Source organism: Podarcis gaigeae (assembly GCF_964106915.1).
Source record: "Podarcis gaigeae genome assembly, chromosome: 2".
Classification (NCBI taxonomy): domain Eukaryota; kingdom Metazoa; phylum Chordata; class Lepidosauria; order Squamata; family Lacertidae; genus Podarcis; species Podarcis gaigeae.
This window is the reverse complement of record NC_139679.1, coordinates 78316704-78330627: the sequence shown is the minus strand read 5'-3', so window position 1 is coordinate 78330627 and position 13924 is coordinate 78316704. Positions and strand designations below refer to the sequence as shown.

The following is a 13924-nucleotide window of genomic DNA, read 5'->3' as shown; positions in this document are numbered from 1 at the left end:
CTTTTGAAGAATTCTGTTTCTCTCCCCAGAAAATATTCTGTGAAATCTCTCCCACAGTTCCCGAGAATCTGAAATTTGCCATATTTCAACTAGCTTTGAGTGGGCTTTGATTCTTATCAAAGTGAAAATAAATGTAAAGCAATATTTTAGAATTCTAGAAAGTTAAAAGAGGAACAATTTGTATAAAATGAAACTGTAAATATTCTTTAAATCAATTGAAAAGAAAGGGCTTGTAAAGGATACCAAAATAAGGAATGTGGTCATTAGAGCTGGGTACTCTTTATGACTATTTTCTTGCAATTTAAATCCTGCGGGCAGAATTACCATCATTACTCAAAGCACTGAGAGTTACTGTGGTCTTGTGGAGAGGATTTAGACATGGCAGTTTTGAGCCCACACATCTTTCTTAAACAGCCACCCACTTGCCTAGTGGCATTTCAGTCCATGTCCCTTTCCCTCACCAGTACAACAAAAAGGGCTTAGGTGGCATCAGTTATTGGGTATTTGTAGTCAACTGTGTTTTATCGTGCTTATGTACTTTCATTGTTGTATATTTGCTCTGGTTTCAATTCACTTTGGGACTTTTTGCAGTGGGAAGTGATATGTGTGTGTGTGTGTGTGTGTGTGTGTGTGATAAACCCAAACTTAGTGATTTGTCACATGGTGTTGCTGTGACGATAACTAACATAAATGCAGAAAGCACTTCATCATATTCACAGTAGTAATCATTACTAAAATACATAATAATATCCTCCCACACAGTGTAACTCATAGGTGCCAACTCCCTGGGGCTCTGGGTGCCTGAGCACCCATAAAATTCCCCATAAAGGGGCCAGGTACCCACAAATTTTGGTGCCAGGGCCACGCACGCCTCATGGAACCCATGGTCCCAGTTGTCTGAATCTTGCTTATCTCACATTTTTGGTCATCCAGATAAACTATATCCCAATTCCTACTCCTCTCCTTCCCCACCATTCATATTGTTACTTTACACGGAAACAACATAAGGATTGTTCAATGTTTTCTACATTTTCCATACCATTTGTGTATATGATGCTGATCTGTATTAACCAAATGTTTCCAAAGACATTAGAAGACTATTGTGTGAAAATAAAGACACCTAAGATTCCTAAAAACAGAGTTCCTTGGCCAGAATATTGAGGCTTCCAGTCATACATTGTGCTGTGAAGCAATAAATTGGAGACTTCAGAGCTCAGCTAGCTAGTGAAGCATACCTAATACTACTGCCATTCCTGCAAGGTGATTCTGGCATGCTATTACAGACCATGAATGCCAACAGAAAGTGGAATTCAAAGCTAGGGAAAGGTACTCTTCTGCCAATAGCAATTGCAGCAGGGAGGGCCAAGCAATGGGCCTTTACATTACTATCACTTAGATTACTATTATAGACTCAACCTTTCTATCTGGAAACCCTTTTTTAAAAAAATTGGGTGATGGAGTGGATATTATTATTATTTATTGAGTTTATATGCCACCCTATACTCAGGGGTCACAGAATAAAATTAACATAAAACCTCAAAATACCTAATAAAAATAAAACAATAACCCAATAGCCCCCCCCAAAAAAAACACATTTTAAAAGGGCATAGGATGTCAATCAAATCAACCTAAGGTCTGGTTGAAAAGGAAAAGGTGTATAATGAAGGCGCCAAGCGAACTGCCTTGGGGAGAGCATTCCATAGACGGGGAGCCACTGCAGAGAAGGCCCGTTCTCATGTTGTCGTCCCCCCCCCCCCCCCGATATGGAAGAATATTTCAGTACACCCTGTTTTTAATAGTATATAGGTCATTATTCACCAATCTCCTTAACCTTCCCTTGGATTGGGGTGGGATGACAAGCTGACCTACCTATTCTGGACCTCTCCAACCTCCTGAGCCATCCGACTGTGAGGTCACTTGGAATCCTTGGAAAAATCTTGGAATTTTGGATCCCCACAGATATATAGCACTAGTAGGAGCACTTTTAGACAGAAGGTGGGTATAGAGTGCTCTCACTCTGCTTCCTTTTACACTAGTTATATTTTTTTAATGCTGTGAAAGCAGTGTCAGGGCAGGACTTTGGGGCAGAAGCCAAGAGCTCCACTCAGCAGAAGGAGCAGGAGTACCCCTGTCCCCGGTGGGCCTGGCTTACCTCATTTTGAAGTGAAGCAACGCAAAGAGCAATTGCTCTTTGGCAATGCAATGCGTGATTATTGGTTGTGTTGTCTGCCTTAGAACTCTGTTTTCAATTGTTTTCAGTATGTTCTACAGAGTATACTAGATCTAGGATAACAGACATTACAAAAGCAGCGTAAGTCTCCAGTGGTCTCGGCTTCTTTGGAAAAAAACGAAGGCTGCAACCCAATATTCACATACTAATAGAGAGTAAGCCACACTGGATGCAGTGAGACTTCTAAATAAGATTGCACTGTAAAACCTGTACCACTCAGGACAGTGGGGTGAAACACTACCATACAAGTGTATCAAATTTGGCTGGTAGAATCCCAGTGGTCCTGCTGTAGTGTTGCTTTACCATACAAACTTTGCTTGTATTTATTAAGTGGGTTTTCATCGTGGCAATTATGTGTACAGGCTTTTTATTAAGTGCTAGCCTAAAACACCTGGCTTAAAAAAAACCCTTTTGCAAGGTATTTGCCAAATACGTGTTTTGAAACTTAGGTCACTTAACATGCCTACCTATTTTCTAAAAAGAGATTACCTTTCAAGTAAATACAAAACAAGTATACATCTGACAGATTCTATGTTGTGTTCTTCAGAGGCCCAAGGACTTCAAAAAGGGTATGTTACTTTCCAATTTTTTTGTACAGGAACCACTACCTCCTTCCATAGCAATCAAATAAGAAGAATATGGTAGAGAGAGTTGGCAACACAACACAGGGAGATGTGACTTGATTTGACATAGAATCACATTTATCTCCAGCTAATTTGCAAACTTACAAATGGCCACAGTTACAGCAATAATATTTCCCTCCTGCCCTGATGTTATGTTGTTGGTATGCACCAAGTAAGAACACAACTAGTTGCCCACAATGGTTAATTTTTTATGAATAATCAATATTTAAATTGATTCCTATCCCTGCCCTGTCATCACACCTAAAGTATATGAACCTTGCCTAGTCAGCTAAGATAACTGAGGCCAGCTGCCCATGGGATAACATCATAGAACTGAGAAGTTCTGAAGTACCGGGTCCAAAATTAGTATCCTTATAAAACGTCTTTCAAATTTTATGGCGGTAACAAAAAGCAGTTCACAATTGCAGAAGCTGAACAAGACAGGTGCAATTCTACATTTTAGACTTCAAACATGACATGTAATCAGAATTGATAAGGAAGGATAGATATGTTTATCATGCCATTTGAAACAGGAAAAACTCCAGTATTAAAAATAATAAGGTGTAATAGAGTTGTCCCCAGAAAAACTGTGCGTTTACTGAATGCTTTATAAATATATACATTTTTAAAGATGGGCTCTCCCCCAGTTTTATTTCTTATCGAGAGGAGCAGGCTTGATTGAAAAGCTTATTCATATAATGTGGAAGTGGCTTACCAAAAAGAAAAAGAATGGGGGGCGGGGCAGGAATACAACCCTCAGCAAAATGCATACAATGAGTTATCCAAGCTCACCAGTCCCTGGATGATAAGGGTGATGCGAATGTTGCAAGCAAGAATACAAACAATTGAGAATGTGCAACGAAGCAGGCTGCTCTTGGACCTGATTGATAGCTTACATCCACTTGCTGGATTCACAGCATCTGCAGGTAAGATTTCATGCTCCATTAACTAATTCTGAGCATGCTGTGTCCCATTTTGCCAGGAACAATTAGGGATGGGCAAGCCCAGCTCAGACAAAATAAGACAAGAGGGACGCCAAACAACCATTCTGTTTTCCAAACTAGCTTGCCCTGATATTCTGGAGATTTGGAAAGCTATTTGGAGATCCCAAAGATTAGCAGAAAAAGACTAAGCCATTTAAATGCTGCATAACATTTTGCACAAGGACGCATTGATTTGCTGCTGAGCATATACACTCACGAGGAAACCATAACCCATGCTGATTTCTAATGTAAGTCCCTTATATGATACATGCACTTTCATGTACGTAACTCAATGCAATTTCATCAAATTCAGAGTTTACCTTTATAAATTGGCACTTAAGATATCTTGGGTTTATGCTTACAACCATTCAGCTAAAATAATGAGTGCAGATACAAAGCCTTTTCCCTAGGCGATAAATGCCAGCCTGCCATGCCATTGTATGTCTCACCTTGCATTTCTGAAATGATGCAATGTATTGGTAATGCATGGCCTTTTATGTTTAGGAAAGAGATGGGGAAAATTTCATGCAGGTGGTGAGTTTCTTGTTTTGTTTTATGGTCTTCTGATGTCATCTTTGCATATGTTGCTGATGGAACTGCAGTGCTTCCCCACTACCACCCTCAGGGCACATCTCAGAAAAGCATGGTATTCTCTTAGAGGAAAGCTGCTGGCACTAGGATAGTGGGCAGTGACAGACCTCTCTCTTCCTCCTGTATGCCTTTGCAGCTCCCCCCAGTTAGCAGGAAACAGGGGTGTAAGTTTTTGTTTGTTATATGTGAAGGGTGGTGTTTTGTTTTATGTATTGATGTGTTAAATTTTGATGGTCGTTGCTTTTAACCATTTTGTAGGTTTTTAAACTTGACGCACAATTTATTTATTTATTAAATTATTTCCATGTTACAAAATTGTACACACATAAGTTTTTAATAATGACAGGACTAACAAAATTGGTGGGGGTATTATTATTACATATTATTTAACAGGACATAATAATGAAATGATTACAGTAAATCACTAACATGAGTTCCTCAATAAATAAAAAGTCTACACCTTTTCCTTAATAAAGCACTAGAGCTCTGGGGTTTTTTTTGACATCCTTCTTTGGTATCTCTGCATGCAACCACTTCGGTAAGCCCTCCTTTCGACCTGCAGTCCAGAACAAAGAACTATAATTCCAAGCGGACTGTGTTGTTATTTTCAGCCATCGTACCAGGACATTCTGGATGTCAAAAACTCTAACTTGAGGTCATTGAGAATAGCAATAATACTGCATTGTGGGGATTTTTACATTGAAATACTGATATCAGGGTGAAAGCTGTGACTTACTATCGTCATTACATTGAAATACACACATGGTTTGATACTGCAGTAGCATCCAATCATACATATTGGTCAGTTACTTGTAGATCTTTGGGTAACAAGTTTCTAATAAGTCATCATCATCATCATCGGAGTAGGTGGTAAATGTCTTGTTCAAAGTTATGACCCAAGGGAATGGGAACACATGTTCCATGTAAACATTTAAAATCATTTGCAGAACTCAAAAAGCATTGTGTGGATTTAATGCAGAACATTGTAGCAGATGAACTGGGAGAGGGGTGGCATTTCTCTTTGTAAAAATATACAACCTACTTTTTGAACCTGGAGGTAATACTGTATCTCAAAGGGGAAACACAAAAAATAGCAATAAAAGTGTTGAATGGCAGCCAACATCTGACTCCCTTTTTATGATACTAAAAAACCAATAATACAATCAAGCTCCTAATCAAGGAAGCAATCAGAAGCTCTAGAACAGTTACATAAAACAAATAATCAAGAGAGCTGTTTATAATCACACTTTAAAACACAGTGAATGGAAACTCGTTGAACAGGAACTGGGAGAAACTGTGAAGGCTTTCAGTAGCTACTGAATTAAGATCGGACAAGCTAATGAAAGTTCTCAGAATACGAGTACCTCTGTGTCCCTGAAGCTTTTGGAACAAACTACAGCAAAATCCTAGAAGACAAAGTTAGAAGCTTTAGTAAAATTTGATAAACTTTCGCTTAGGTACACTAATAATAGCTTCTTTTTCTGATGTTCAGAAGTGAACACTTTTGCTTATGATGCAAAAATGGCAGGATCGTCGCACTAGAGCAGGGGTCCTCAAACTTTTTAAACGGGACCGGTTCACTGTCCCTCAGACACTGTTGGGGGCCGGACTATAGTTTGAAAAAAATATGAACACATTCCTTTGCACACTGCACATATTTTATTTGTAGTGCAAAAAACAACAACAGGAAAAACAATACAATATTTAAAATGAAGAATGGTTTAAATCAACATAAACTTATAAGTATTTCAATGGGAAGAATGGGCCTGCTTTTAGCTATTGAAATGGACAATATCTGGTTCCATATTTGTCAAAGAGTCCTCCCCTGGTCTTACTCAGCTTCATGAAGAAGGGGGAAATACCTCACAATCTGAGGAGACAATTGTCTATGTTGAGTATAACCTTGTTTGATTTCTTGTGATGTTCCGTTTTCTTGTTTGCTACTTCACAAAATACTAATAAACCTCTGCATGGGGGGTGGGGAGAGAGAAATGAGAATGGCGCCTTGGCTGAGATAAAAGTAAAAGCCGTCCCTCGCAGCGCAGCACAGGCTAGGCCCGCCCCGGTCTCCCTCAACTGGTAGTGCAGCCACCACAAGCCCAGCCAAGTGCTCCTTTGAGGTAAAAGAACGGGCAGATGAGTGCGCGTGTGTTTTTTAACCTCCCTTCCCTTCCCTCTCTGAATGGCAGCAAAAGGCTCCTCATGATGGCACCTGTGATGTCACTTACCGGCTTCTTCCTTCCTTCCCTTTCCACTTCGCTCGCTCGTACCCCCTCCCTCTTCTCTTCTCCTCTCCTCCACGCTGCATGTGTAGCAATAGCCTCACATGGGGTTCCTGACATCAGTTCTGGTCCCCGCATGCAGTGGGAGAGGGAAGGAGGTTGGGGGGAAAGATGGAAACACGCGTAGACCCGTTAGACAGTGGCAGGTTCTGCATTTGCTGGGCAGGCCGGGTTCAGGAACCCGGTGGGCCAGATGTGGCCCACGGACTGTAGTTTGAGGACCCCTGCACTAGAGGATCAGCAACATTGGGCCAACCCCAAGTTTTGCAAAAGTATAAAACCCTAAGGTAGGAGAGGGCAGCCCTATGAGGTCAGCCATGCTCAGTAGCCATGGAATGCTGACTGATTGTTGGGGGGGGGGGGGAATAGATTGGATTGAATATTATGGAATAGGGTTGGGGTCTGATTTGAATAGTGCAACACTTTGCTGAAGGTGTCTTTTTTGTTTATAGTTTGTTTATGAAATTTATATGCTGCCCTTCCTCCGAAGATCACAGGGAAATGAATAAATTTGTAGCTTTTGCCTTCAACAAACAGTACAATAAGAATTGAAAAAATGATATGGTGTTTTGCTATTGTCAGCGTTCAACATCTTCATAAAAAAAATAAGCATGTGTCGCTGTGGAGTAAAGGCTTTTCAGTAGCTTAATGTCTGAATGAATTAAGCTTGAAAGACTGAAAACACATCATTTATACTTGCTGTAAGCAAAAGAATAGCTTTGATAATGTCAGATCTTGTTAATTTTTTTAATGTCCCTAATAGTGCACAGACCTTTCATTGGGTAGTTTGTTCCAGTAAAGTGAAGAGCAAATTCTGACTGATGCAGCCAGAATTTGAGCATTGAGCAAAGCTTGGGCATGAAACAGCTAACGTGTGGCATTTTAATTTCCCATTTATTTTGGTGGGAAAGAGTTAAATGTGTGCCATGTGCCTGAATCAAGACGCAGATTTTGTTCAGCTGGTTGCTGGATTGCCATGGGATGCTGATGGGAAAAGAAACAGGAAGCTGGGGAGGGGGATGGAGTGAAATGGTTGGAATCCTGAACAGAAACACTATACACAGCAGCATTCTCACTTGTATTTGCTAATAGTGATCTTTATGGCACCACCATCATGCCAGCAATGAAAAACCCACAAGCGTGCAGAAGTACGAAAAAATATTTAGTATATAATTCCTCCCCCCCACAAAGGGATGGGAGTTGGGGAAACCCATTTACAGCTGAATGAAGACTGCATTATGTGGCCAGAGAATGACGACTGAATGTTTGGGGAGCAGGGGGAGCCTGGGAATAGAAAACCAGGTTAGGATGGACTTCTTGAACAGAAGCACTCTGCAAGGTGCATCATTTCTTGCAACCCCCACTTGGGTTAACCAGATTCACTAAGACATATTTATGTATTGCAGTGGAGAAAGCATGCAGCAAGTTGAACCAGGAGAGCTTTGCCATGTCCCTTCCAATGAACAAGAGCTCAAGGCTTGTTTAAAATGAGGTCATATTCCTGATCATCTTGGCAAAGCATCTTGGAGAGACCTGTTCTCAATGAACCTTTCACACTGCTTTTAAATCCAACCGTAACACTACTCCTCACAATATCCGCTGGCAATGAATGCTAGAATAAACAAACCTCCTTCCTTTTATTTCCTTGAAATCTGCTGCCAGTCAATTTCATCCTTGCTTTTGTACTTTGGAGAAGAGTGAGTAATTGCTCTTTAGTCACTCTCATCACCCCGTTTCCTTTTTGTGTAGGCAATGCTCACATCCTCATTTGAGGTACATTTCCAGGCAGTCACAGTACTAGCTTGAGAAAAAGGCAATGAAACCGGCTGCCATGTTTTAGGTCGTATAGTGTGCATAACCACAGAAAATGGGGTGAAGGTAAACTCAAGCAAATTCTCTTCCTCCCCTGCATGTATGCACACCGTTCAAAGGAGGAAGCCTCACCATAACACTAGAATTTGTGGATATCCAATGAAGCTGAATCTTGGAAGATTTGGGACAGATAAAATAAAATACTTCTTAACACAGCACATAGTTAAACTGGAACACTCTCCCTGAGGAAGCAGTGATTGCCATCACGTTGGATGGCTTTAAAAGAGAATAGGGCAAATTCATGGAGGAGAGGACTATCATTGGTTACTAGTCATGGTGGCTGTGCTCTGCCTCCATGGCTGGAGGCAGCAATGCTTCTGAATACCAGTTGCTAGAAACCAGAAGAGGGGAGAGTTCAGGTCCTGCTTGTCTGTTCCCCACAGGCAATTGGGTGGACCCATTTAAAAATGTTGTTGGGAACATGGTGGCATGGTCTAGTGGCCATAGGCAAGGGCACTGGGGTAGCTCTGCCACACTCTATCCCCAGATCTCAGAGACATTCATCTCAATCATCCACAGTCTCACAGGGTATGCACTGATTCTCAGGCTTTTGTGCTTTTGGATCGATAACCTATAACTTTTGCATTCCATGACATGGGCTCCTGAGGAAAAAACTAGTCAAGGATCAGCTTTGATATTAGATGAATAACTAGCTCAGTTGTCTATATTTAAATAAATAGGGCAACTGGCTGCCTATCGAGCAGCCTTTTAACATTTATCAGGACAACTGATCGATTTATAATATACTGAGATGGCTTATTGATTTTTTTGAGATGAGCTTTGTAATAGGATCCATAACGTTTTCATCTTTGGGTCACTGGATGAACTGGAGGTCAGTCATGATCAAATGCTATCCTCTTAGGACTTTAAAGCACTGTTGCCAGAAAATACCCAGGACTGGAAGCATTGCTCCATAGGAAGCAGACCATAACGTATAACTTTGACTTCATATGAAGTGCCACCCAACCAGGGTGTGCTTGGATGAAGGCTTGGGAGTCTGGAATGGGTCATGTTTACAGTCAGTTTCATAAACTGTGGAAAAGAATTGGTGGGCGCAAAGTGTTTGTGTGCAGGCTCTCTGCAAAACCAGGGGTCCCTAAAAAGGCTGGGTTTCTGCCCAAGCATGCAAAGCCTGCATGTTTATATTTTGTACATGTGTAGGGTTATGACCAAAATGTAGGAGCATGACCAATGGTCACCAGCTGGCTCAGTTTCTCTCCCTCTTCTGTCTTCATTCCATGGAACATGGACATTGCTAAAGATGACGAATCAAGTGGGTGAAGAAAAAAGAAATTAAGAAAGTAGCCATGGTTGGCATCTATGGTAAATGTGTGATCCTCCAAAGGCCTGACATCAGCATTTAGTTTACAGGGGCAATCTCTGGAGAGGATGTTTCCTTGCAGGTCTCACTAAGGCAGATGCCTGGCCTGCCCGCCCCCAGGAGCCAGCACCCTGTCATGAACACATCTGCCCCAAACAGAGAAGCACAGCATGAGTTAGGAAGCAGTCAGACAGCTGGGAGCAGTCCTCCTCCCCCTCTCTCTGACACAGAATGGAATGTTGATAAGGAGTTAGCAGAGAGCGGGATGGAGAGAAGCCAACTCACTCAAGAAGCACAAGCAGGCTTGGAAGGCAGGAGGGGTAGCATTTCCTCACTGGAAGAGGAGGCAGTTAATCCCCTGATCCCATGGAGTAGACATATGGGAAAGGTATTAGACAGGAAACAAACCCAGAAACATATGGGTCATAGGTTCAGGATATTCTGCAGAACCAGGAAGCACTCCTCAGAAGGGTCAACTGAATCATAAGGTACAGAAGCTCCGATAGAGCATCCGAGACTGATTGTTTGTTTTGCAATAAATTTTGACCTGCGTGCTGTGTTATCTAGACAGCAGCCTGGGCTCCTGACACACCCCTTGGGCATCACTGGGGACACTGCTGCAGCTGCCAGCCTTGCCCTCCTACTTGCAAGTGGGCTTTCTGAACAGAGGCAAGTCTGTAATTCTCCTTAGTCAATGATGCCATTAATTTTGCTAACAAATATGATAAAGGAATAAGAAATGTGGTAAAGGGGCAATGCTATTAGTATGTAAGCATTGTCTTATGTTAGCAAGTTTACTGCTGCGCATGTGTGCAGATCTGAAATATGAAGAGTAAAGTGGATAGGTGGATTGTAAAGTAGTTTGTGGAAGGGAAATTTTCTGACCATTCCTCCTCCCTGCAGATCTTTCTGGAGTATAAAAGGACTCATTTGAACAAAGTAGGATGGGGCATGCAGCGATGGGGTGGGGCGCTGGGTAAGGGGGAATCGTGGTTGGACAAAAATGGCAAAAGGGAGGATTAGGAGAACATATTTTTTTTGTAACTTTCTTTATGTGAAATTCCTTCTTTTCACCTATCTTGCAATTGAAGCCAAATACTTCACAATTACTATTGGCTTTAATTTATATGAGGAAGCAATGGGCACATTTCCCCCACACCAATGTGTTATTAGTACTAGCTTTGGTTTGATAAAACACCATAGATTCCATACAAGAGAACATAAAGTGATAGCCTTCTCAGTTAGTTATCTACACTTGTGTCTTTTATTTGCTGGTGTCCTCATTTGTTCCTTTATTCAGACTCATAACCGCTCATTTGCGTCTGGCTTCTGCATTTGTCCTGGAGCTGTTGATGACTTCTCCTCATTCCTGGACATTTGCAGCGTTCATCCATCAAAAGCATAATGTGGATAAGGATGAAAACCCAAGATCTAATTTTGTTCTCATCAAAATCATTGGCAAAATTCGATTAATTTAAGGAAAACATATTGGTGTAGTTGATGATAATTGTTTCACAATACAAGATACCTGTTTCACCATTTCAGATGTTTGGACCTTGTTTTAATTGGATTGATTTACCAGGGTACCTCACCTCACTTTATAGGCTGGGAATTGCCAAACCGGTGATTGTGGATGTCCTGAGTGGGTCACCCTCAATATGCTGTTGGTTTTTTATTTTATTTTAAGGGCAGAGCAGTTTCTAGAGCTGGAAGGGCCTGCCCCCTTGCATTCTGGTCAGTTTCGAATGATATTTGGGGAGAGGGGGGAAGTAGCCCTTCATGTTTGTTTGCTTATTGCTTGCCAGCCATGTGGAGCTGGCAGTGGGCACTTGCTTCACCTCATGAAGGGACTCTGTGTGTGGGGGACTAAGAGAGATGTCTTTGTGGTGGCGAGGGAAAGGGATACAGAGATGTATGGTTTCTGTGAGAGAGGGGGGGTGAGGGAGGGGAGGTGTGCATGTATGTGTGGTCTGTGAGAGAAAGAAATGTATGTGTGTAGTATTTGTATTTGTGTGTATGAGCTGTGAGAGAGAGGTGGCATCTCTTGGTTCTCTAAGTTCTTAATAAGGACTTTATATGGAGAGAGAAAGTCCATCCTGTTGATTTGGTGCCAGTATGGTACCCCAGCTGATAGGTTATTTCCCCGCATAAGAATCAACTCCTAGGGGTTGAGGTCCCATTGGCCTCCCAATAAAATGTTTGAGGGGGCTGGGCAACCCCAAAGTTGGTGAACATTACCATTCAGATGGTGTGCATGTGCTGCCCTTTGTGATCAGTTATGCAGGGCAGGACATACCTGCCCACCCCACCCCCAATATTTTGATCAAGTTGGCACCCTTGCTTTCTCCACAAGGGGCTGCTTTGTTGACAGGATTGTTATGGCTAACTTATTATGGTGTTACACTAAGCTATTCCAGGACAAATCTTCCTCTCCTTAAGGAGATTGTTTGGCCAGGATGTGTCATTTATAATTTCTCATTGTGAGAAGTTGTGAGAAAGTGACACACCTTTCCCTGCTCATACTGAGGAGGTGATACAAGGCCGTTTTCTGTGGGAAGAAACAGAGAGAGGCAGAGAGTTAGCTGAAGGCTGAAAGTGTCTTGGGATGCTGGTTTCTTTTTCTTGGAATCTGGTGTGGCACAGTGGATCTGCAACATGTGACAATTGGGAAGGAGGTTTCCTCTCCATCTTGTAAACAAATAAAATGTGACCAGAAAGACACAGCAGCAGTCTTTGGTGATAATTTATCCAAAAGAAAGTCAAACCTAGGTCTTGGTGCTCCTGGAAGAGCTCACTGCTAGAAGAAGCTTGTCTTTTAAAAAATATTCTTTGCAATTGAATTGCATTATATATTCAAAAAGGAGAGGGCCTTTTCTGTGGTGGCTCCCTGACTCTGGAATGCCCTACTCAAGGAGGCATATGTGGTGCCTACATTACAATCTTTTTAGCACAAGTTAATTCTTTCCTATTTTCTTGGGTATTTTAGATGATATTTTAGATGGAACTGATGCATTTGTACCGTAGCCCTTCCCTCTCCCGACAACCTTTTTATTATTCATTCACAATTATTTGTGCTCATGATGCTACTGGGGCAGTTATACACAATTTTGCTTTCACTACTTTCTGTTCCTGTAACAGTTTTGGGGGCCAACATACTGCTTCATGCTCAGCTGGTGCATGTCCTGTAGCTTCCTGCTGAAATCCTGCAATTCTTCAAGGAACAAATGTTTGGAGGTGCATGAGAGTTGTCCCTCCCCTTTTTGCGCTATAGCAGAGAACTGCTGTAACATTGGGAAAGTATCACACAACTAATAATATGAATGATAGGTGAAAGGTACCAGATAATCCAACACTGGTGTACTATTATTGTGTCCATAACCCCCCACCAGTCTGGAGGGGGCCTTTAACTTGATTTTTTTGTTTTTAAAATTCCACCTCCCACTTGAATATCACTTATTATTATTATTATTATTATTATTATTATTATTATTATTCCCCGCCCATCAGCCACTCTGGGCCGCTTACAGAATATATAAAACACAATAAAACATCAAACATTAGAAATTTCCTGACACAGGGCTGCCTTCAGATGTCTTCTAAAAGTTGTATAGTTCTTTATCTCCTTGACATCTGCAGGGAGTGTGTTCCACAGGGTGGCCGCCACAACCGAGAAGGCCCTCTGCCTGCTTCCCTGTAACTTTACTTCTCACAGTAAGGGAACCAGCAGAAGACCCTCGGAGGAAGACCTCAGTGTCTGGGCTAAGCAATGGGGGTGGAGATTCTCCTTCAAGTATGTGAGGACAGTTTTATTTATACTTTTGTAGATCATGCTGGAATCCTCTCATGAAGGGTGGTTAAGAAATGTTTCAGATAAATAAATGCTGGAGCTTAGCCATCTTATCTACTTACAATGTTGTATGTGGCATGTTCCTCCCCGCCCCCAAAAACCAAACTGTTCTTGAAATACAGTTTTGATGCATTCCCCAAAATAACTCATGTCAGACTCAGAATGTATGTCCACA

General features: G+C 41.7%; 1 long non-coding RNA gene across 1 annotated transcript; it reads left to right on the top strand.

Annotated features, from left to right (window-relative positions):
* Positions 1-1954: 1954 nt before the first annotated feature.
* LOC310838940 lies at positions 1955-8349 on the top strand. Its single transcript, XR_014561236.1, has 2 exons — positions 1955-1995; positions 8116-8349. It is a non-coding gene; the product is annotated as an uncharacterized lncRNA (long non-coding RNA).
* The last annotated feature ends 5575 nt before the right edge of the window (positions 8350-13924 follow it).